General features: G+C 44.5%; 1 protein-coding gene across 3 annotated transcripts in view; it reads right to left on the bottom strand.

Moving 5' to 3' along the window:
- The window catches only part of PDLIM5 (PDZ and LIM domain 5), a 214,829-nt gene extending 193,850 nt beyond the window's left edge, over nt 1-20,979 (bottom strand). For 2 of the 3 annotated variants that reach the window (XM_045019724.1, XM_045019725.1), the window contains exon 1: nt 20,618-20,977. The gene's annotated coding sequence lies outside the window, so the exon portion shown is untranslated. Of the gene's footprint in view, nt 1-20,617 lie in introns of all 3 variants that reach the window. The other variant, XM_045019728.1, reaches the window with a different exon arrangement.
- Between the last annotated feature and the right edge of the window lie 2,136 nt (nt 20,980-23,115).

Below are 23,115 nucleotides of genomic sequence, written 5' to 3'. Positions count from 1 at the left end.
CTCAGTGTACAATATCCAATTGCCATGTCTGCAGTGTTTATCTGAAGATCCAAATACAGAACTCAGATGTCCTGTCCAGGTGCCCATATTTGAAGTCAAGTCTCCCATTGTGTCTTCTACAAGTAAGAAGATTGGTTGAGTGATTTGCCAAATGTCTTCCTGATCAATGTTTTAGCATCTGTTCATTTTGTAACCAAGGCACCGAGTCTTTTTTGACTTTTTACCTAAAGCTTTGTCCAGCCTCAATATTGAAGACTTCAGTAAGCAAATGAAGAACTAACACATTTTAATGAAGTCAACTGTTCAACAGAAATACCTTAGAGCATATTTGTGTTGGATCAGGAGGGAAGGCAATCTCTGCTCCAAAACCAGGCCTCCATATTGAGTAGAAGGACAATCTCTAGCACGCAGTTTAGCTGTTCATTCCATTCAGCAGAGGGAAGGGTGTACATATACACCAGCCAGTTTGTTACAATATTGTAACAAGAGATGGGCACAAGCTGCAGAATTTAGATCTCACTATCAGCACCTCAGAACCTGCTGTTTAGTTCAACCCATTATAAAGAACAGCATCCACTTGGAAAAATTTAGATCCAAATTCTTTGAGATTGTAAACTCCTCCCATAGTGTGAGGGGAGGGTGTTTGGCTCAGGCACATCTCTAATAATATAGAGCTCTCAACTCCAGGATTCAACTAATGTAAAAAAATCTGGTAATTTGGGGGTGTAATTTCACACCTGTAATTTAGGAGATTTGATTATAGATTGTCTCAGTTACTTTTGGGGTATATATTCTTCTAAAAACCCCGTAGTGAGCTTGAAACCTCCCCATTCATTATGTCATTTATTCTGACACATTATAACTAAGATATCCAATGATGGAGTGTTTTTTTTCTTTTCTGATTTTCAGAAGTTATATTTCAGCAAGTTCTGGTTTTGAATGAGTTATTTCCACCCTCCCCCCCAAGCAGCATTAGCTTTCTATGATCTGTATCATTAACTGGCCCCCACTGCTGCCCTATGCTCTGGGGAAAGAGCTCTTAAACCTGGGAAGAGTTTAGTGACTGCCAAGTGTTAAACATTGAATTTGGTCAAGAAACCTAAGTCTAGTCTTTATCAGGATCCATAGCGATCAGCAATTGGTCTTACAAAGGGAACGCAATGAGACAGAAGGATGATGGAATATGGGTGGTTTTAATACAATTCTAAAATAGGGCAAAGTGTTCCACTTTTTAAAAAAAGATAATCTCTGCCATAGCCATAGATTCTTTTATGCTCTGGCCTGTTTATGCCACTACAAAGTAATTGGGCCTCTGTCTCCAGGCTGCCAGCTCTTCTCTACCCCCTCCGTGCCCTGCTCAAGAACGCTTTGATACATAGTGATAGAAAATGTTGTTCAACAGTTTGTAAGATTGTAATTTAAAGGAAATGTAACAGTGCCAGAAGGTGACATTAATCTGCTCTTTGGCTCTGTATACAGGTCATATAATTAACTCAAGTTACACAACAACATCAGGCAACTGTCTTAAAACAGACACATGTACATCAGAGGTATTGATCAGTCAGAATTAAAAGCTGGATAAGAAAGCAGGAGGGGATGGAATTCTAGCAAAAGGGAAATAGACAGACCAGCATCCCCTTTTGGCAAAGTTTGAGCAACATGTATTCTTTCTAGGACTTCGATTCAGAGTGCGACAGAGAAGATTGCAAACAACCAGTGCTGAGCATATAAAGGAGGTGCTCACTGGCAGTCTACATAGCAATGGCACGTTGGGGTTGAATCATATGTAGTATTGCCTGACATGCCCAAATGGACCATTAGCCTGGCTGAAGCTTTGAAGCCTTTTAGAACCAGGCAGCTCCTTCTACAGTTCCAGCATCTAAATTTAAAATTGGCATTCACGTCTATCTTGCATTTAGAATCTTCCAACCCTGTAGCTTGATATCCCTTGTCACAGTAGCCAAGATGATTTCTGTGCCTCTCAAGAACATTTGTCATCTGTGCCTATTCCAGTGAATGTTTTTCGCATAGAAAGAATTTTGGCATTGATTCACTGAATCAAGTTTGTGGGCCTTTCAGCTTGTTTGCCCTTTGAAACTAGCTAGTGACTTGAAGGACAGCAGGAGTTGTAGTGTTACCTGTTTCCTGTATGAAGTCAGCCTGGTAGCAGTAACTATGTCACTCATTCTGCTTCGATAAAAAAGGGTAGCCAAAGAGCTCTGGAATAAGAAGCATTTCAGAGTCATATGGAGGCCGTGTGTTCTAATAATACACATGCTACGTGGGTTCCATGGAACACAGTGGCTCTTCTGCTGGGGCTTTAATTTTCCTCTTTACAGAAATTAATCCCATTACTTTTTAGTTTCAGGAGTCTTCTGGGGTATGTGAAGGCAACCAGCTTCCCCCGCCCCCTTTAGTAACAAGTTAGAAGTTTTAGATTTAAAGCTATACTGAGGACTTACTCTTGTTATATAGTTGAAACAATATTCCAGTTGTGTGTAAGGGATCATCTGTGTGATGAATATCTGTGTGCTTCTCTGCTAAAGAGCTTAAAACCAGAACTGGTTATATGGATTTTGAGTGGCAGAGGTGTGGGGGAGGGGCATGCAAGAAGGGAAAGGCAGATCTAGAGAAACCCAAGACGCTCAAAGGATTTGATTTTGTGAAGTAGCTTTAGACTAATGTTTTGTAAACTCAAAAAAATCATTCCCGTTTTCCCCCCAGATCTATATTTTTAACAGAGAAGGAATCAGAAGGACCATTTAGCTGAGCTCCCTCCCCATGCTGAGTTTTAGGGTTCAGCTATACAAGACCCAGATGCCAATCAACCCAAAGTTAGGGGTTTACAAAACCGGTAAGAAAGCCACATTTCATGTGTACTCTTCTATAGCTAGAATCTGGAAGAGCTGTAGTGGCTGCCCTCCAGGCAGAAAAGATAGCAGTAAAACTTCACTTAATTAAAAAAAAAGTGACTCCTTCCACTTGACACAGAAGTAACATTCATGTGCTCCAAAGAGAGTCCTATCCAGTCCTCCTGTGTTGGAATGGGCCTTTAAGGAAGAAACCCTGGGGGAAAGGGGGAAAATCGCAGCAAACAAGCCTTATATTCCCCCCCCCCAAATGCTTATTCTGAAATTTAACAATCTTAGAACATTTGTATGTTTCACTGAAGTGTCTGTTTTGGCAGCTTGGGGTCGGTGGGGCATGGGGGATGCCTTGATAGGGCAAATCCTTAGCAAAGTGCATACACCAGCATTTATAGCTGATTTACACTGCTGGAGAAGGGCTCAGGATGTGGTCCATGAAATAGTGGAGTGGATATTTCTGTCTACTTCTATACCCCCTCTCACCACAGGGTCTGAGCACCTCAATAACATTGTATTTTATCACCACAACACCTGATTCAGGTTAGAATAAACCTGAGATTCTATCTGGTCTCACGGAGGGGCACACTACCTCTACATCTCTTTAGGGCAGGGATTACCTCTGCCCATGTGTTTGTATAGCACCTAGCACACTAGAAGCCCCATCCTGAAAAACAACTCAAGTTGGGTTCAGCCCAAGCCTGGGTATGGAGCCTTACCTTCTCCAAGTCATTATCCCTTTTCTTTTCTCCCAAGAAGCCACAATGTAGACCTTCACTGAAAGTAATTGCAGCACATCTAGCTCACTTGGGTACCAACAGCAGCGAAGCTGCAGCTGCATGGACTTGAGCATGGGCTAGCCAAGCGACTGTGTACCCAGGGTCCTGGGCAAACTCCTACAGCCTCTGCTGACAGCATCACTACTATTGGTAACCAACCTACCTAGATTAAAACTAGCTCAGAGGACTGATACAGGGCAAGGGGAGAGCTGAACTGAAATTCAATTCCTTGTTCCTGGACCCTGGTTGAGAATTACCTTTTTAGAGGACAGTTATTTTCACAGGGATGTGCCCAGAGTTATTTTCCATTGTTCTTTGTTTTAACAATGGAAGCATATTAAGCATCAGCTTTATCTCAGTGCACAAACATTTCAGATATTGTAAAAAACCCAGATGACTTTCATGTAGGTCTTTGGGGTAGATTAATTTCACTTGTTAAGGATGAGGCATAAGATATCATTCCAGTAGTGACCTTTCTTAGCATTGAACTCGATTACATGGATGTGGAAATCCAGATTATCTTTGGCTAAATTAAAGACTGAATGAAGCAATGAGTGTTAAAAAAGTAACATTGCATCAGGCACAAAAACTTTCTGGAACATAGCTCAAAGCCACTCCTCTATTTGCAGACTAAGTCTTTTTGCAGATGCTTTGAGGTCAGGAATAAAATGGCCACAAGCTGTGTTATCTGATTATCTCTGAGGTTTATGGAAGATGGGTTAGCTTGGAAAGAATATTTTAGAAGGATGGCAAACAATTCACGTAAGCTAAGGTTTGATGCACTTTTATTCATCTACGAATTGGAGCCAGGATTGAGATTCTTGGTCGGAGGGGGTGTCTAGGCCAAAGACTCAATTTTCCATTAGCTTGCATGTTATGGAGTCATTTACACCAGTGCAAAGTAAAGGTAAAATGATACTACACCAGAAGGGTAGCATTTTACACTCACTTTGCACTGCTGCAAAGCCATTTTTGTGAAGGGTGCAGAGGGCTGTATTTACTGTTCAAATAATAAGCAGGTCATGATCAAGAAGGTGACAGACACCTTGCTAAAGGATGTTTGTGCTTGGGGAACAAAAAGCTCTTGTGCTGAAATTCAAACATGCTTGAAAGATGCTGGCATGCTAAAATTTAAGACTGCCACCCAGAGCAATGGGCTGCTGGAGTGGGCAGGGTGAAGATGAAAATCAGAACAAAGTTCACTTTTCTGTAGCTGTTTCATATAAAATGGCCACAATGCTCCACAGGCAATTTCATTCTTTATGTACATTCATAGAAAATGACAATGGTTACATTATTATACCAACACAACAGCAGCGGCGGGGGTGTACAAAGGCCAGATTGCAGGGAGAATGGCTAACCACGCAAGGGTGGGGGCTCAAAGCAGAAGTGGACTACTGGTGTGCTGTCTAGTAAAAGAAGAGATGGGCCTCGAGAAAGATCTGTTAGACACCGCAAGGCGACTTCAGATGATGAAAACAAGAGACAAAGATGTAAGAAAGACTGGAGAGAAAGGGAAGAGTTCTAGAGAAGTAAAGCATAGGGCAGGGGTAGGCAACCTATGGCACGTGTGCTGAAGGCGGCACGCGAGCTGATTTTCAGTGGGACTCACACTGCCTGAGTCCTGACCACCAGTCCAGGGGGGCTCTGCATTTTAATTTAAATGAAGCTTCTTAAACATTTTGAAAACCTTATTTACTTTACATACAATAGGTTAGTTATATATTACAGACTTTAGAAAGAGACCTTCTAAAAACGTTAAAATGTATTACCGGCATGTGAAACCGTAAATTAGAGTGAAAAAAATGAAGACTTGGCACAGCACTTCTGAAAGGTTGCCGACCCCTGGTATAAGGGTTAGGGTACAGAAAAGGAAAGGAGATCAATGAGACTGAATGATCTCCTTAGCCAATATTGTATTTTTAGAAAAGCTTGCTATCCCTCCCCTGCTCTCTTATGCCAACTATAAAGCCAACTACCAGTTTGCTTGGCACTCACACCAAGCTTGCAGTAAACTATCCATCACCTTTGTATGCAGAATTTTTTAGAAGCAATGCCAGATATAAATATTGGCCTTCAAGAAATAATTGGAATATTTGATACACGCCCCTTGAGTAGATAAAATCCAAGAAGTACTTGGTGCAGAGGTTAGAAACAACTGGAATATATATTCTGTGTACTTTGAAAAAGCAAACATGAAAGCTAGATAAGGGAGAGGATGAAAGTTTTGTGCTAATGCGGTAGAATTTAGGAACTTTCCATCTGCCATAGATAAGTGAAGTATAGAAGGGCAAGACTGAGATCATACTTCAAAAACAGAAGATGAGCAGCAAACCTGTTCCCCAGATTGGTATGCATCTCTGTGCCAATCTATCTATACTTAATAAACACTGGTTGAGCAATCATCTAAAATCAGACCCTGCTCCCCTCTCAAGTCAATAGGAGTTTTGCTATGGATTTCTATGGGATCAACAAACAGCTTCTGAAATGGATGAGAAGCTAATGGCCATTTCGGAGGATATGGTTGAAGCATTATTTTCAGGAATGGGTGGAAATGATATTTTTGACAAATTGAAGTTTGGAAAATTAGAGCCATAATGGGTGGCAATTACATTAGTCAAGATTAGAGGAGATAAAGATTTGCAGCTGAGCTAGTCTAAGTGTGCGATGTTTCTTAGAGGACAAACTGCATTTTTACAGGTGTGCAGCAGGAGAGCTTTCAGGGTCAAGCCCACCATATTGGTTCATGACAGTATTGAGGACTGAATCAACGGAGAAGATGAGCAAAGGATTCAAAAACTAAGGAACAAAAAAAAGCAAAAGCTACTTCGGTATTACTTCTCTGGGTTAACTAGAAAATTGAGTTATGCCTGCTTCTGAAAGCCAAGGGTAGAAAACACATGGATTTAGTTCTTGAAGATGATTGCAACAAGAGATCTGAAATTAAATCAGGAGATACGTTTCTGGGGAAAGAAACTGAGTTACTGGAAAAAAGCAGGATAGTGAGATTAAAATAAAGGACATATCGGACTGGGTGGCCTTTCCTTAGGGCTGGGCTAGGAGCTGTTCTGGCATTTTGAAGGTTCTTCTGATAGAAACTTCTAAGAATCAACCATTGACACAAGCATTGGAGAATGATGTGATAGTCATTAATGCTAGGGAAATGAAACAGAATACAGGAAAGTAACTGGGGTGCAGTGAAATAGCACTTTTAAACAGTTTAAGTTATGAAACAGCCACAGATCCCAATAGCTTATCTCTTGGCTAGGAGTAGCCAGGGCTGGTGCTACCATTTAGGCGAACTAGGTGGTTTCCTAGGGTGCCAAGATTTGGGGTGCCAAAAAGCAGTGCCCCCCAAAATTTTTAAAGCCATTTCAGCAGCCGCTGCGCTGGGAGGGAGAGGGAATCTGAGCCGCCGCTGGCAGCTGAGGTTCCCCTGGGTCAGCGTGCTGCTGGCAGCCCAGGGGTTCCACTGCGCAGTTTCTGCTTCACTTCTCCTGCCTCCTAGGTTTGCGGTGCCAATCAGCTGTTTGGCACCACAAGCCTGGGAGAAGAATTAGAGCGGGGGCTGCATGCTCGGGGAGGATGCAGAGCAGAGGTGAGCTGGGGTGGAGAGGTACCACACAGCTCCCCAGGGCAGGGGGGAGCTGCTGTGGAGGGGGCACCTCAGGGCTGCCACGGGGGGGAGAGCAGGAAGCTGCTGCAGGGCTGGGGGAGCGCAAGGTGGAAGTTTCGCCTAGGGCGCGAAACTTCTTGCACCGGCCCTGGGAGTAGTGGCACAGCGCATACCATGCTAGCCCTTCTCCATGCCTTTCATTTGCTCCCTGGACCAATTAGAAGTCCAGTACTAATCTTTAGAGCCTTAATAGTGGAACCGTGCAATCATAGAAACCCTGGAGTCCAAAGCATTGACTAGCAACACGACAGAGGCAAGAAGTTAATTTTGTTCTTTGCCCACTGTCATCTTATGTAAATAAAGTAGTCTTAACCTACCTTGCAGGTGCTGCCGTTTCCTTTATGGATACTATGCCTTAGCTACTGTAATTTCCTGCCCAATTTTCATCTCATTTTTACTGTTGCTTTTCTTACTTTTAAATTTATTTTGCAATCTTTGAAGACAAAAATTGAAGGTGAGTGAAATGCTATGTCTTCTTGGTGGCAGTCACATTACTATTTGGTATGGGGCTGCAATCCTGATGTCCTCTCTCACAAAGATTGAATAAGATCTCCAAAGATCTCAATTTTTTCTTCCTTGGATTTAAAATTCCACAAGTCTTTCCTAATTAAGTGACTGGATCATGACTTTGATCAGAGTTATCTTTTGGAGATTTCTTGGCCTAGTTTCTTCTGAAAGGCTTTCCCAGACTCCGATTAATCTGGCCAAAGATTGGTGCTGGCCAGCCACAAAAAACCTTCCCTCCCCCCAGCATGGTTCCTATGAAACTCCACAAATATACTCCATTTTACTTCTACTGATGCATCACTCAAAGACACTCCTTGTATAAGCATAGCCTGAGATTCTAGGCCAGTCAGAAGGTTGGGGGCTCTGTTGTAGCCTAGAGTCTAAACGCCCAAGGCACGTGAGGACTTTGTGAACCTGTATTAGGACTGGATACTATGGGTACCAAGTCCCAGCAATCTCTGGTGCCTTTCCAGCCAACACCCACAAAAAACTTAATTTAGGATGAAAAAAGCCTTTGGTGATTGCAATCCACGAATATAAATGAATGATACTCATCCATTCTTAACACTTCCAATTATGACTACTTAAAGTCACTGACTGGAGAGATGTTTCCTTTACTGGAGTACTGAACAAAAAAAAAAAAGACTTATTTGCTACCATAACAAGGGCATGTGAACAGCGGGCCAGGAATGAAAAGAGAAAAAGTCTAGTCCTTGCCCCATCTCAAGAAAAAGGACTTCACTGGACAATAGAGCACCCCCTCTGCTAAACACTGTCTCTCCTGGACTTGGAGGAGTTCTGCAGGAAACACTGATGTGGGAGTCCTTTATAGGAATCTGTCCTGCTGGTTCCCCTCCCTTCTGAAAGGCAGAGGCTGAAAGAGTCTGATGCTTCCAGATCTCTCGTGCCTTTATGGCATACCAAAAGGCTAGAGGTGCTGAGCCAGTGACAATCACAGTAGATGTCTTGATATCAGCCCAGTGGGCTTGTAATCACCCTCTTGTTGTGGGATGTGTGAAGTGCAGTGGTACTCCCATCTCCTCTGTGTGCCATGTACTTAGAGTCAAGTGCCTGAGACCCTTCAAGCACTAGGTCCTCTGGACTGTAATAGTTGGTTGAGTACACATTCTATCAACTGGCTTCAAACACTAGACTCCTCTCAGAACCCTTGGACACCCTGTCTCTGTGTCCAGTCTCAATCAGCCTCCCCACCTGCCAGGTCACCTTCCCCCTCCTGATTATCTTCCTCTATTCAGGAGACAGAAGAGCAGCCCCCCCGTCTGCTGCTTCATCTCATGCTAAACCTGCTGAGTGTATTATTTCACAGAAGCCCAAAGTCTCCGACATCAGCCCAGCAAGCTAAAGTTGCTGAGCCAGTGTCAGGTTACAGAGGCCTGTGCCTTGACATCAGGCCAACGAGTCAGCAATGCCGAGGTGGCTATGTCACAGCAGCCTGGCCCTATACACCAGGCAGAAAAGCTGCAGGTACATACCTGTGCTTTGGTATCAGCTCACCAAAGAAGTGCTGAGCTAAGAACTTGACATTAGTCAAGCAAGGTGAAGGCATGTAGCCAGTTAAGGCACAGATGTTTGAAGTAAGAGTAGATAACAAGCCAGTGACTTCAGAGAGGCCTTTCACTGGACATCAGCTCAGCAATCTAGAGTTGCTGAACAGGTATTAGAGAACAACAGGGAGGGAGCGCTCCCTCCTCTAAGGCTGAGTGAAATAAGGAGGAGCCCAGTCACTAGGACCAGCATTTCTGCTTCCACTTTACAGTAATGCTGCCTCAATATATCATGAAGCCATTGGGAACCTTTCCAGTGATGCTGCCTCAGGGCACATGGGCTGCTGTGTTCTCCAGTCCCTCCCCCCCCCAACCCACCCCCTCCCTTGCCACACAGCCCTGGTCACACCCTTCCACCTTCACCCCAAAGCTGAAAAGCCAACAGGAACAGGCCCTGAAAAGGATATTCCTGTTTTTGAGGGCACACATTCCCTTCCATTAGAGTGACAGGGCTGGTACAGAGGGGTGGACAAGAAATAAGAAGTTGGACAAAGACATGAAGGATAAAGAAAATGAATTTGCAACAAGAAATTCCTGCCTTGGTATTTGAAAAATGTTTTCATGAATTGGACTTTAAGTACATAGAGAGCATGTGCCTGCACAAGCAGCACTTAACAGTCTGGTCTGGACATGATTTTTACTGGATAACTTGAATTCTTGCTAGACTGTCTGGGATAGGGATTTCAGAAAGTTTTCCTGGCTCTCAAGAACGCACAGTAAACTACTTTAACAGGAAAGTTTGTACAGTGCATTCTAAATTCAGATGTTACTGCTAAAATGAAGCCTCATTGACGACATCTAGTGTTTCACCAAATTTCAATAAGGTTTTATAATGTTTAATTTTCACAGTAGTCACGTGGGGTTGGAGCTGTACCCAGTGCATCTGAAGGATTATTTCCTTTGTGGTTTCCCCCCTCCACCCTTCCCCACTCCTGGAGGGGGCAAGTTTGAGCAGCCTTAGAACTTCTTTAACTTTTACCATAGGAATGATTCCCAAGAGGCTATTTCTGATTAGGGTGACCAGATATCCCGATTTTATAGGGACAATCCTGATTTTGGGTCCGTCTCTTATATAGGCTCCTATTAGCCCCCCACCCCCATCCCAATTTTTCACATTTGTTGTATGGTCATCCTATTTCTGATGGCCCCGGACTGTTGAAATGCAGTAAGCTTTGGCCATTCACCCTCCTGCCTCAAAACACCCATTATACAAGGAGTGGTCCAGAGCAAGTGCCATAGATGCACTACAGAAGGATTCCCTACACAGAAAAGGGCCCTAACTGGCTGTTTAAGTGAACTTCCACAATGGCACAGAGAGAATTTGGAGCAGAGTCTGAGGACCTGGTCCATGGTTTCCAGTGCCAAAGCCTGCAAATTTCCATGGCAAGTTAGGTCTCCTTGGAGCAACAGGAAGCTGCTTGTTGAAAAATCCCTCACTGGCTCTGTCAGGAGGTCTTTTTAATCTTTCAACTGTACAGCACATGTCAAATGTGGGGCACTATTGAAACATAAGAAACAGCCCCCCTAAACATTAAAGAACAGGAAAGAAAACTGAAAGGAATTGGAGTAGAACAGAGATAGCAGTAAAAGTGGAACTAAAGGCCAATATGTTCCCTTCTATAGTTCCCCAGCACAGTCCCTCTGTACCACCAACGCAGGGCTGTGTCTGTAAAGCACAATCTGTCCCTAAGCCTCCAGGAGATAAGTATTATCTCTGTTTTACAGCTGAGGAAATTGATTCAGAGAAGTGCACTGACCTGCCCACAATCACTCAGTGAGTCATTAGTAGACATGGGACCGGCCCTAACTTACAGCTCCCTGCTCTGGACATGACAGCATGCTTCCTCTCAGATTTTTTTGGGGGCTCACAGATCTTCCAAGCTCTGTCTGAAAGCTGGTGGGCTTTATAATCACTCTGCATTCTTAATTTCAGGGTTTTCTAAGTGTATGTGCTCTAAAGGGAAGCCAACAGAGATAACAGCTCAGATGAGTAAGGCATGAAGATTCTTCACTCTTACCATTGTGAAACTCAGGAATAACTATTGAAATCAATGGACACACAGTAGAACCAGTGGGAAAGGAAAACAAGGGTCAGAGTTAAGAACCGCTGGCGCCACAAACAAAATGAGCACATTACACACTTTGCCAGTTTCCCCAGCAGACACCTGGTCAAATGTATGAACCCTGAAAGATTATTAATCATGTACATTTTAAGTCTCATGGGAATTATGAGTGATACAGAATGTGCTGGTGGAGATGACCTGAAAATATGTAACTTGTTTCAACACTGATTCATACATGACAGGGCAGCCCCATCCCAAGACCAAAAGTTTGCCCAAAATATTCCCTTCAGACTCTTAACTAAAGGTTATCATGGTAGTTACCAATGGCTCAAGCCAGCTAGCATGGCTGCTGAATATTGTGATAGAGTAACTACTTCTTTTCCTCCATAGAGCTACATTGCAATTGAGGGGTGCGACTACAGTACATGCAGGCATACCTAAACTAGCTTTAATCTAGTTGTTTTGGTTACCAAGAGCAATAGAACTGCACAAGCCCTCCTGGGACTCTGGCGGTATGTACTCAAGTGGCTAGCCTGTCCTGAAGTCCTTCACTGCCATTGGTACTCATGTCTAGATCAAGCTAGCTCAGATATATGATCGGGGGCTGGGGCACATGACTTAAAGAGGCTGAGGGAACTGGGCTTGTTTAGTCTGCAGAAGAGAAGAGTAAGTGGGGATTTGATAGCAGCCTTCAACTACCTGAAGGAGAATTCCAAAGAGGATGGAACTCGGCTGTTCAGTGGTGGCTGATGACAGAACAAAGAGTAATGGTCTCAAGTTGCAGTGGGGGAGGTCTAGGTTGGATATTAGGAAAAACAATTTCACTAGGAGGGTGGTGAAGCATTGGAATGTGTTACCTAGGGAGGTGGTGGAATCTCCTTCTTTAGAGGTTTTTAAGGACTGGCTTGACAAAGCCTTGGCTGGGATGATTTAGTTGGTATTGGCCCTGCTTTGAGCAGGAGGTTGGACTAGATGACCTCCTGAGGTCTCTTCGAACCCTGAGATTCTATGATCTAGATGTGCTCCAATCACACCATCAGCAGCATAGACATACCCTAAGCGTACAAGAGTTTCCCTGTATAGGGAGCAAATGATGTAGCACAAAATATAACATTTCACAGAATTTACAAGCCAATTACTTCATAATAAAGTTTTTATGTAGAGTATGTGTGGAAGAGAAGCATGTAAAAATAGGCAAAAGTTTACTATTCGTCACAGCACTAATGTGACAACACTGGTAGAACAGTCTGGGAATCAAGACACCTGGTTTGTATTCCCAGGTCAGTCACTGAATCACTGATGACAGGCAAATCATGCTCAGATCAAAATTTTCAGCGTTGGCCTCTTAAATCCACTTTTAGACACTTCTTAAAGTGGGGCTGCACTTGAAGTGCTGAACACTCAAGTCCCTCTGTGGCAGGCAGGTATTCAATCTTCAGGCACCCAGCTTTGAAAATGTTGGCCCTTGTGCCTCAGTTTCTTCATCTGTGAAATGGTGATGAAACAGCACTGTTGTACTGGAAGCGCTGAGATTACATTAATTAATGCTAGTAAATGCACTGTGATGCAAAGCACTACAGAAGTGCAGAGACCACCACCACTAAAGATCAGAAAGGAAACAGGCTGTGATTGTGGCTACATGAGCATAATATAACTCTTCCCTGTTTGCTATTTTGAAAAATCAGCTAAAATTAATGTACATTGAAAGTCTCTAGCAACAGGCATAAAGCAGCATCCTTTAGCAGAAGCTGACTAGCGGCAAGAAAATAGTGTGGCCAGACTTTGTGCAGAAATAAAGAGCCATGAACTATTTGTAAGAGCCTCTATTATGAGAGATAAAGAGGAACTAGAAAATCAATGCACAACCCAGAGCATTAGAATCCCAGTGATTCCTGCGGGGAGTTACAGAGCAGAGTCTATTGATTCTCTGATAAAGAGGATTGGAAAAAAAACAAACACTAATGTGCTTCCACCACTGTTTATGCTTTCAGATGTTTGGATCAAGTCAGACCATGGGGCGAAGCAGGAAGACAGTGAAATAATGTACAAAGCCTCTAACTTTCTCCCCAGACACTGGGCCTCTCACACAGGTAAAAAGAGAACTAGTAGGAGTGGAATATGTATTTGAAGTGCAAAGTATCCAGGCCAAACAGGATAACCTACAAAGTTACAAGTATCAAGTGAGGTCCACAAAATTCATTTTACCACAAAGTCAGCTGAAAACACTAGTAAAGTGCAGTAGAACATAAAACTAACCCAAGAGGAGGAAGAGTAGGCAAGTGAGGGTGTGCCTACATTACAAATGCTTTGCTGACATACCTATACCTGTACTGCTATGGCGCCTGATTGGCATAGCTGGGATGTGGTGTAAGCTGACAGGAGTTCAGCTGGCATATCTAAACCATCTCCCCAAACATTAGCTCTGCTGACAAAAGCACTCTTGTGGGTGTAGTTCCATTAACACCAGAGGTTTTGATGCGATAGTTGTGTCAGCAATTGGTGTGTGAATTTTCACTCTCCTGCCAAACGTAACTACGCCAGCAAAACTATTGCTTAGACTAAGCCTTGGGACTCAGTCCTCTTCTGAATACCTACTGAAAGTTTGTCTTCTGGCCCTATTTAGCATTTCCTATTAAGCCTATGGGGTTGTCAGAGGCACGCAGACTAAGGCCCTATTTTCGGTTCATGTCAGATTCCTTCAGCTTCCCATGGTGCAGCTACATGGCTGCCTCCTCTAGCTTGACTTAAGGCCATGTATAGACATATACCAGGGGAATATTAAAAGACAGAATGCATATGCAGGCAGTCACATGGCCTATGGAGACATTTCAATAAAAGCACAAGACTGGCCTAGCAACATACTGGCCCAGCCTATGCCTGATGGATGAATCCTTCTGGCAGCATATTTCTCTCACCAGCACTCCATACCCGTAAGTGAAGAGAGGACTGAGTATTTACAGCCTAGCCCTGACATTGGGTTGACAATTGAGCAGATTTAAAATGCAGTTCTCTTAGCAAAAGACTATAAAAATGATACTGTAGGGTTTGACTTCCACATCAAATGTGCAACATGAACAGAGACCTGGTCAAGTTTTGCCAGGATAGCATCATCTGGCAGGAATGTGTGTGGGATATTTAACACCCCCCCTCACCTCTTAGCCAACACAACTATGCCAGAAACCACCACCAACCACCCAATTTAGATGCCACTATGCCAACAGAACAGTGTAATGCTGACACAACTAACATTGTTCCAGGAAGTGGTGCAGCTATAAGTCCTTTTATCAAACTCCTTGACAAAAAAGGAAACTGGGAAAAACAAGAGATTTCCAGCTTGTCTGCTTTGCCTGCTACAATTTCAATATTTTTTGAAAATTTTGATGTTTTCCCTCCCTCTCCAGCTCTACATAGAGACACTGAATTTAAACAACAAAGAGTCCTGTGGCACCTTATAGACTAACAGATGTTTTGCAGCATGAGCTTTCGTGGGTGAATACCCACTTCTTCAGATGCAAGTGGGTATTCACCCACGAAAGCTCATGCTGCAAAACGTCTGTTAGTCTATAAGGTGCCACAGGATTCTTTGCTGCTTCTACAGAACCAGACTAACACGGCTACCCCTCTGATACTTGAATTTAAACACTGAGCTCTAGGTCTCCATCTCTCGCCCCTGGGTCACACTGGCTGTTCAGATGCTCTTAGGGCAATGGTTTCCTTCTTCACATATCATCATGTAGCTAAATAAGAGGCTTAGTGACTATGGCAGGAGCTGCTGGTTCTTTTCTGAACCAGCGAATGTGAAACACTGAAATAATACCCCCTCCCCCCAATTTCTCTTCTGCTCACACATTACTTTTAACATTCTGGTCCATCTCTTTTAGCCAGATGATAGATGAATTACAGTCTGTACCAGACAAAAGAGGAGCTAAAAAAAGATTAACTGAAACATGTATGACTATTATTAATAGTCATGTTTCACACACCTCCTATTCCAAAAGCCATGCCTCGCTACTTTTGTCCACTATCATCTGGTTAGACCTCGCTGTCCTTGAGCCCTAAGGAGACTAGAAGAATGTTCTGTCACTAGGCTAAAGAAACAGGTCTGGTAATGAAAATTCAATGGCCATTTAAAAACAATCCCCCCCGCCCCCACACAACTGCCCACCCTGCCCAAGCATATCCACTTTCCTTCCCCTCCCCACCCCTCAGTCTCCTTCACCACTCTGCCCCCGCCGCCTTCACTGACTCTCGGAATCCCTTCCACCTCAGACCTGTATAAGGCTACGACCAGAAATCAGCAGCAAGATGGTGGCGATAGTGGTGCAGCGAGGTGGCAATGCATCAGATTACCTTGGTGGGGGTCAGGCAGACTATGACAGCAAGGTGGAAGTTAACACATCCTCGCCCCTGCTGTACACCTGTAACAGGTAGCCTTTTGTTGATTTCTTGGGGTGGGATCACATGCTCAAATATATGCTCCCCAAGTGACCTTTGAAGCCACCACAGGAAATGCAGCAGTTTATTTTCCTCCTTTAAATTACAGGATTTTAACTATGATTGTCTCCTGACCCATCTACAGCAACTGTTTGCTAGAACAGTCAAGCCATGTCCATCCTCCTTGTCACTTCCTTCAGCTGAAGAGTGCCATCATAGGCCGAGGCCCTACTTGCAGACCCTCATCTCAGCCTCTGATATGGAGGCCAATAATTATTGCAAGTGAAGTGCACCACCCCTTCTCCAAGGCTTAAGGGGATGTCTAGACATATACCAGGGGAATATTAAAAGACAATGCATATGCAAGGCCTCAATCCATTTCCTGCAGCCCCCCCCCCCAGTCACTCACACACTCATTTTCACTGGGCTGGCTCAGGAGCTGGGGTGCAGGATGGGGTGGGGACTCCAGCTGGGGGTGCAGGCTCTGGGGTGGAGCCAGAGATGAGAGGTTTGGGATGCAAGAAGGGGCTCTGAGCTAGGTGGTGGAGCTGAGGGGTTTGAGTATGGGAGGGGGCTCCAGGCTGAGACAGGGAGCTGGGGTGTAGGAGGAGGTATGGGCTCTGGGCTGGGGGTGTGGGTTCTGGGGTGGGGCTGAGGAGTGTGGGATGCAGGAGGGTGAGGCAGGGCTGAGGTGTCTGGAGGGTGGGAAGGTGATAAGGACTGGGGCAGGGGGCTGCAGGAAGGGGTTGGGGTACAGGATTTGGGCAGCGCTTACTTCAAGCATCTCCCAGAAGCAGCAGCAGGTCCCGGGCTCCTACATGGAGGCACTGCCCTATCTACAGGCGCTGGCCCTGCAGCTCCCATTGGCCATGATTCCTGACCAATGAGAGCTGCAGGGGCAGCCCTTGGTGGGGGCAGCGCAGAGAGCCCCCAGCTGCCCCTATATGTAGGAGCCAGAGTGAGGACATGCTGGCTGCTTCCTGGAAGCTGCCTAGCACAGCGGCTAGCAAGGAGCCTGCCAGCCCTGCTGCACAGTGCCGCCAACTGGCCAGTCAATGGCTCGGTCTGCGGTATCCACCCGAGCTGCCAGGATCCCTTTTCAAACAGGTGTTGCACTGAAAAACCAGACACCTGGTCACCCTAGGCAGAGCCCAGGACAAGCCACCCACTGCATAATCATGTCTTGCTCACCCCAGAGACTCCCATGAAGCATTAACTCCCTCCAGGTCCTGTTCATTACGGCTACTGGGCAGCAGCAAGAGGAGTCAGCCAATAGCAGGGGCAAGTGGATCCAGCAGAGCAGTGTGGAGAAATTAGCCCTCCATATGGATACTCATGATTTCATGGGTCTAGATTGTCTCTGCTCCAAGGTTCCCCAGAATACACAGGGCGTGGAGCCCCCTCCCCCATGCACTCCCCAAAACTGCTCCCATCTAAAGGGGCAGCTGGGAATAAGCTCAGCATCATCTGCCTTGCTAAGTTTCCTGGCCCTTCTATTTCTCTCCTGTGGGTTTCTCTGTAAGAGGAGAATCTCGCTGTACTGTCATGGAGTTCTTATTCTTCCTCCAAGCAGAAGAGTCACACTCAAAACTTATCCCCTTCTAGTGGGTTGTTTGGTAACAAATATATAACCTCTGCCTAAGGCTCTCCCCAAGCATGGCTATTTGTAGGGTTCATGCAGGACCTTCTTGCCCCAGCAACCCATCCTGTTTTCTAACTGGTGTTTAGAACTCAGATCAATAGCAGATAAATTCTATTACATTGCACCTGTAAGAAGAGTTCAAATATTTGCAATGAGGATGATTTCACCCAGGGAGCCTGCATTTGTCATCAGCTTTAAGGTATGTCTACACTGCAATTAAACACCCATTGCTGGCCTGTATCACTGGCTCAGGCTGCAAGACTAAAATTGGCTCCAGCCCAAATGTCTACGTCACAGAGCCCAGGCTAGGGGGAGAGAAGGGAAGAAGAGGTGAGAGCCTAGGCTCCAGCCCAAGCCCCATGAACCTGAGCCTGCTGACCCAAATCAGCTGCAGGTGTTTTATTGCAGTATAGACAAACCCTTGCTATCTGGACCCTTGTTTTCTAGCTCTGGGTACCATGAAGGAGAAGCACTTCAATTCTTCTGCACTTAATGCTCTCCCATGTGTTCTGGTTGACTGATCACATATTGCTTTTTGAATGGTCAGCTCATGCTGTTGAAGTTCTCTGCCTTCTTGGTGCCTCAACTTCACATTTTAGACTTTAAAGTTGCAAATGGCACAATCAAACCTCTAAATTCAAAGCCATTATCGTCCCTTATTTGTATATAGGATCTTGTGTAAAAAAAGTTGCTGCAAACCTTGTTGGAATGCACTATGCCTCAGACACTCATATCAGCCTGATTCGAGTTTCACCTTCCTTCAAACTGAAAATTGTTGCAGATATCTAACACTTTCCCTGTTGCATGTAAAAATAGAGAGACCTTTGCCTCATCTGTTTTTTCCACTACTGCAATTGATATGTGGTCTAGTTGAAACCTTTACTGAAAGTGTTTCTAGTTTTCGATCAGACTACCTGCCAATTGCCTGCAACTGGAATGCTGGTTAATTCATCCATTAATGTTGCCATTAGAGACTAGAAGCTCATGCACTCATTCCCTTCAGTACTGAGGCATTACATATAGGCCATGTGTCATCTGACATGACAGAGAGCTTCTGTTGCATGTGGTGCAGTGTACCAGCATCATGCTCATTATTAACATGCTTTTCTCCTTTGAGTGCTTCAGCTCTCCCCTCCACCCCCAGTCACCACTTCAGAATACATGAACATATATTGCCTTCCAACTCCCACAAGCCTGCATTTTAGTCTATAAAACAGGTAGTTACCTTCCACTACTCATCTCCTGTTGTTCCAACAACAAAACAGCAAGTATTTAGAAGAATTCTCACCAGGTCCTGCTACAGATGATCAACAAGGTGGTTGTGACTAGGTTTGTGTTTTTATTTTTAATTTACACACAGAAAGAAATTATGAAAAATGCTGTGGGCACAAGAGAGAATCAGTGGGTCAGAGTCTCAAGCACGCTAAGGATGTTGAGCCAGTCATAAAGGCTATTAAAAATGTAGCTACATCAAGAGATTCCCCACAGAAAGAAAGAATTAAGCAGAATCCTGCTCTCACTCCTCAAGTTACATTTTGACTTTGCAGCTGCAAAGATCAATAGATTAGTTTTGCACCTGTGCAGGTCTCCTGATCACCACCTCAGTCACTTCTCTTCCCCCTTAGCATCCCTGCTGTCATCTGGAGGAAGACTCCCTAATTGTAGATTAAAAACACCCAAGAAAGGACAGAGACTCCTCAACCTGTGGCATAAAACATTTAATCAGAAACCAGAACACAGACATAGTCCTAAGAGACACTGCCTGGTTTTCTCAGTTCACCATCCTTATAAGCTGGCAAAAGTTTTCTTGTTGTCAGTAGCTTATGATTAAGGCAACCCACCTATTAGCAAAACAATGGAGATGCCTTTAAGGACAAGAAAAGCATGGGTTGCCAGCTTTAAGTGCGGCATATGATGTTGTGGGGCATTATCAGCTCATTTGCAAGCCAAATTGTTCAGAATACTATTCTGCTATGGAGAGGTTAATGAGGATCATGGGTGTGCATTCTGAAGAAATCAAACATCACCTGCATTTGATGACTGATTTCTCTCTGCCCATAGTCATTGTGTCTGTCAGGTTTCACATAAACTAACAACCTACATGCAGAACAGCAGTACCCTACAGCAAAGGTTCTATGAGAGAGGACAACCTATGTAATGTCTCATCCATATATTAATGTTACATGTAATCAATTCCAGGAAAATATGCCTGTTTTGATAGCTGCTATTCACACTGGGAACTGTTACTACAACCCTTGAGATAGAGACAGACCAGATGTACTTAATATGTAATTTTCTATATCTAGGTATTTGTCTGGTCTCCATCACTATGGCATCTGAGTGTCTCTAAAGTATTTAAAAATAGAACCCCCCCCCCTCCATTTCTTCACTTCCAGCCTGAAGAAGAAATGGCTTGATTCATTTGCTTATGTTTATGAGAATGTGAAGTAGTTATTGAAAGAAAAGAAGGATTACTGATGAAAAAGGAAGACTATAGCCTCTGGGCTAATCTACATGGTGCCGTAGTCTGCACTAGTGCCATTTCAAGCACTGCCAGGTTAATACACACTAGGGAACCTTTAGTGCAGGCCAGCAGGGTAATTCAAAGGTCAGTTACAGCATGACACACTAATGTGCCTGAGAATTTGTATCCTTTAGGGTAGACTAACACACCATGTAAACAAGCTCTTAAGCTGCAAGGGTAGTTATCCAACTTAATTTTTGACTCTATTATTGCAGAAGGTGCCAGGGGAACTTAAATGACCACAAGTGATCAGGCCCCAAATCTCATCAGACAAACAGCATCTAAAACAGTACAGTTCCCTCTGTCACAGTGCTCGGGTACTGGTCTTAATAGTGGGTCAGAAGAGGAGTTCCACCTACTGAATCACCCACATCTTTCTGCAGGCCCAAGGTGTTATCCAGGACACCCCAATCTTGCCTTCTTGCGAGACCCACCCACTGGAATTGTGACCCAGCTTGCCTAGATGGAAGAAAAATCTTTTTAAACCAAGGAGACACATTGCAATACTTTTGTGACTTGTCTATTTGCTTGTGACAGAAAGGGGAGAGGATGCCTCTACTCACCAAAAGAGGGGAGGTTGCCTGGTCTTGCTGGGGAGTAGCTCTGCCTGATCAGTGCCACTTCCTGCAGTTGGGCTCTATCCCCCTCTTACTCCAGGAACTGCTGCATACTTTTCATGACTTAGCAAGTTGGGCAGAGGGCTAAGTGAATTCCCCTGCTGAGAGAGTTTTTCAGCATTTCTCCAGGTCATCTTCCTGTCCACTACCCCCAGACAGTCCCACTCTGCAGTGATCATTAAGAGAATCCTCTACTCTGTGTTCCAGTTCAGGGCCTTATAGCCAACAATTAAGATCTACATCAGCAGCACCTTACTGCTACTGCCCCTGGACGCCTTCTTACCAGACTTCTTCTCCCTTACCTCAGAAAAAAGAACTAGAGGCTTCTTCTCCGTGGCCTGCCTCCTTGCTTTATAGAAACCCCACCTGTTCCCTCACAGGTGAGCCTGCTTCTAATTAGCTTCCTGCAGCTTAATTCTCTCCCATTTGCAGCCTAATTGGCTGATTGGCCCAATTACCCACTTGGCCTAATTCAGCCCTCTTGGAGCTAGTGTGTGGGGTACACCCCATCACTTTGTGATTCAAAAAGTGTTAGACTCTCGATAGAACAGGACTTTTCTTAGGTAACTGAAACTGGATGTAATACCAAATGGAGGAGGTTCCTTTCCTAGTCTGATTACATTTTAGCACTTTTTATCCTACACCTGTTCTTAGAGTGTCAGGGTCAGCTAGTATTGCTCTGTTTGACATAAAATTAAAGGCTAGTAAGCAGCCTCTGATAATTCTTATGCTTTCCCCAGGTCAGTCAGAGGCACAGTAATCATCATCATTGTCCTGATGCCATGGTTGGTGGTGGAAACATTGTTATACTGGTATTTATTGATAACCAGTGAATTCCAGGCATGTGAACAACAGATCGCATGGTTCTGAATACTTTGCTCTCTAGGTACAAGTACAAGCCAACTCTGTAAGAGCAGGGACAGAAAGTTTTGAAGATATTCTAAGCACCATGTACAGCAAATGTGCAGCAGGAAAGTCAAAATGTCAGCATGAAGCACTGAACTACTTTTAACTGTGTGGTGACTTTCAAAATTGCCAACATATTCTGGTGGAGGGTGCAAGAGATGCCTAGTGGAGGATCAGGAATTTTTTATGTACGCTTATGGACTCAGCCACCTTATCGAGAGGGCAGATTTCCCTAGGTTTAGTACGGCGCTGTTTATGATTTCCAAAAATGACCGCTTACATTTGCTTATACTTGCTGCTAAGGGGTGTGGGACTAGTTCTGTACAATACTGTCATTTTAAAATAGGGGCTGCAGAACACTTATTCAAATGTGGCTATTAACAAAAACAAAGAAAGTGGGACAAAATCAGGGAAAGTTTAAAAATGTACATTAACTAGATCTGAACATAAGTATGAACAATTCCCCCCCTTTAAAATGAATTATAAAAAGTGTCAGTAGTTTTATGGCAGACATCCCTGATTTTAAAATACATTTTTTTTATTACAACCCTTATAAACCACACAGGATTAAAGGCGTGACGGTAAATAGTAATCCTGTGCTGGCTGCTCTGTACATATGGGTCACTGCTTCCCGGGGAACTCTCTTCTTAGTGTCTAAAAGGGACCCCAGCACAGATTTCAGTGCTAGCTGTGGGTATGTGCAGCTGGAGCTATGATTTAGGTTTAATGCTATGAAGATAAGGGTCAGCAGCAGAGTTCAGGTTCAAATTGAGATTCAAACGTCACCAACAATGTGTGGGGTGTTTGAGTTCACGGCTTTGGTTTGAGCCTCCCGCTGGTTTTATTTGTTATGCTTATATTTAGAATCCAGGCACTTCAGCTGCTCCTGAAGGAATTCTGCACCAAAACATTAAAAACTTGGAGCCAACAAAAATAAAACTTCTGCACATATTTTAAAATTCTGCAAAATTCTGCATGTTTTCATTTGTCAATAAATAAACTAGGAGGCTCCAGCATGGCAGTGGGGAGCATAGGTCACTGGCTGCACAGAGGTGGACTCAGCGGTGAGGTTGCACCCAACTCTGACACAGTGCAAGGGCCGGGCCTGCCTCAGAAACACCCTTTTGTGCCAGGTGCACCAAGATATCAAGCAAGTGGGACAGAGTCTTGCATGCACACCCAGCCCTGATCCCCGATCCAAATGTGAGGCAAGCAGGCTCAGTCCAGCAAGATCCAACTGTGGAGGGGCTTAGTGTGGGGGATCCAGGTGTGGGGTGAGAGAGTTCTGTGTGGGGCAATCTGGATGCAGGTGGCTTGGTGGAGGTCAGGATGTGCGGGGAATCTGAATGCACAGAAGCTCAGTGGGGGGCTCCGAGTACAGGGAAAATGGGACTCTGAAGGGAGATCCATGTAAAGGTGGTTGGGGCTCATTGGGGAGAGTGTGGGGGGGTCTGGGCATCGGGAGCTCAGCAGGGTATCTGAATGCTGGGGGAGTGGGGTGGGAGGTTCAAGTGCAGGAGGCTTAGAGGGGAATGGTC

The sequence above is a fragment of the Mauremys mutica genome, chromosome 5, assembly GCF_020497125.1.
Source record: "Mauremys mutica isolate MM-2020 ecotype Southern chromosome 5, ASM2049712v1, whole genome shotgun sequence".
Lineage (NCBI taxonomy): Eukaryota > Metazoa > Chordata > Testudines > Geoemydidae > Mauremys > Mauremys mutica.
This window is presented reverse-complemented; position numbering and strand designations above follow the sequence as displayed.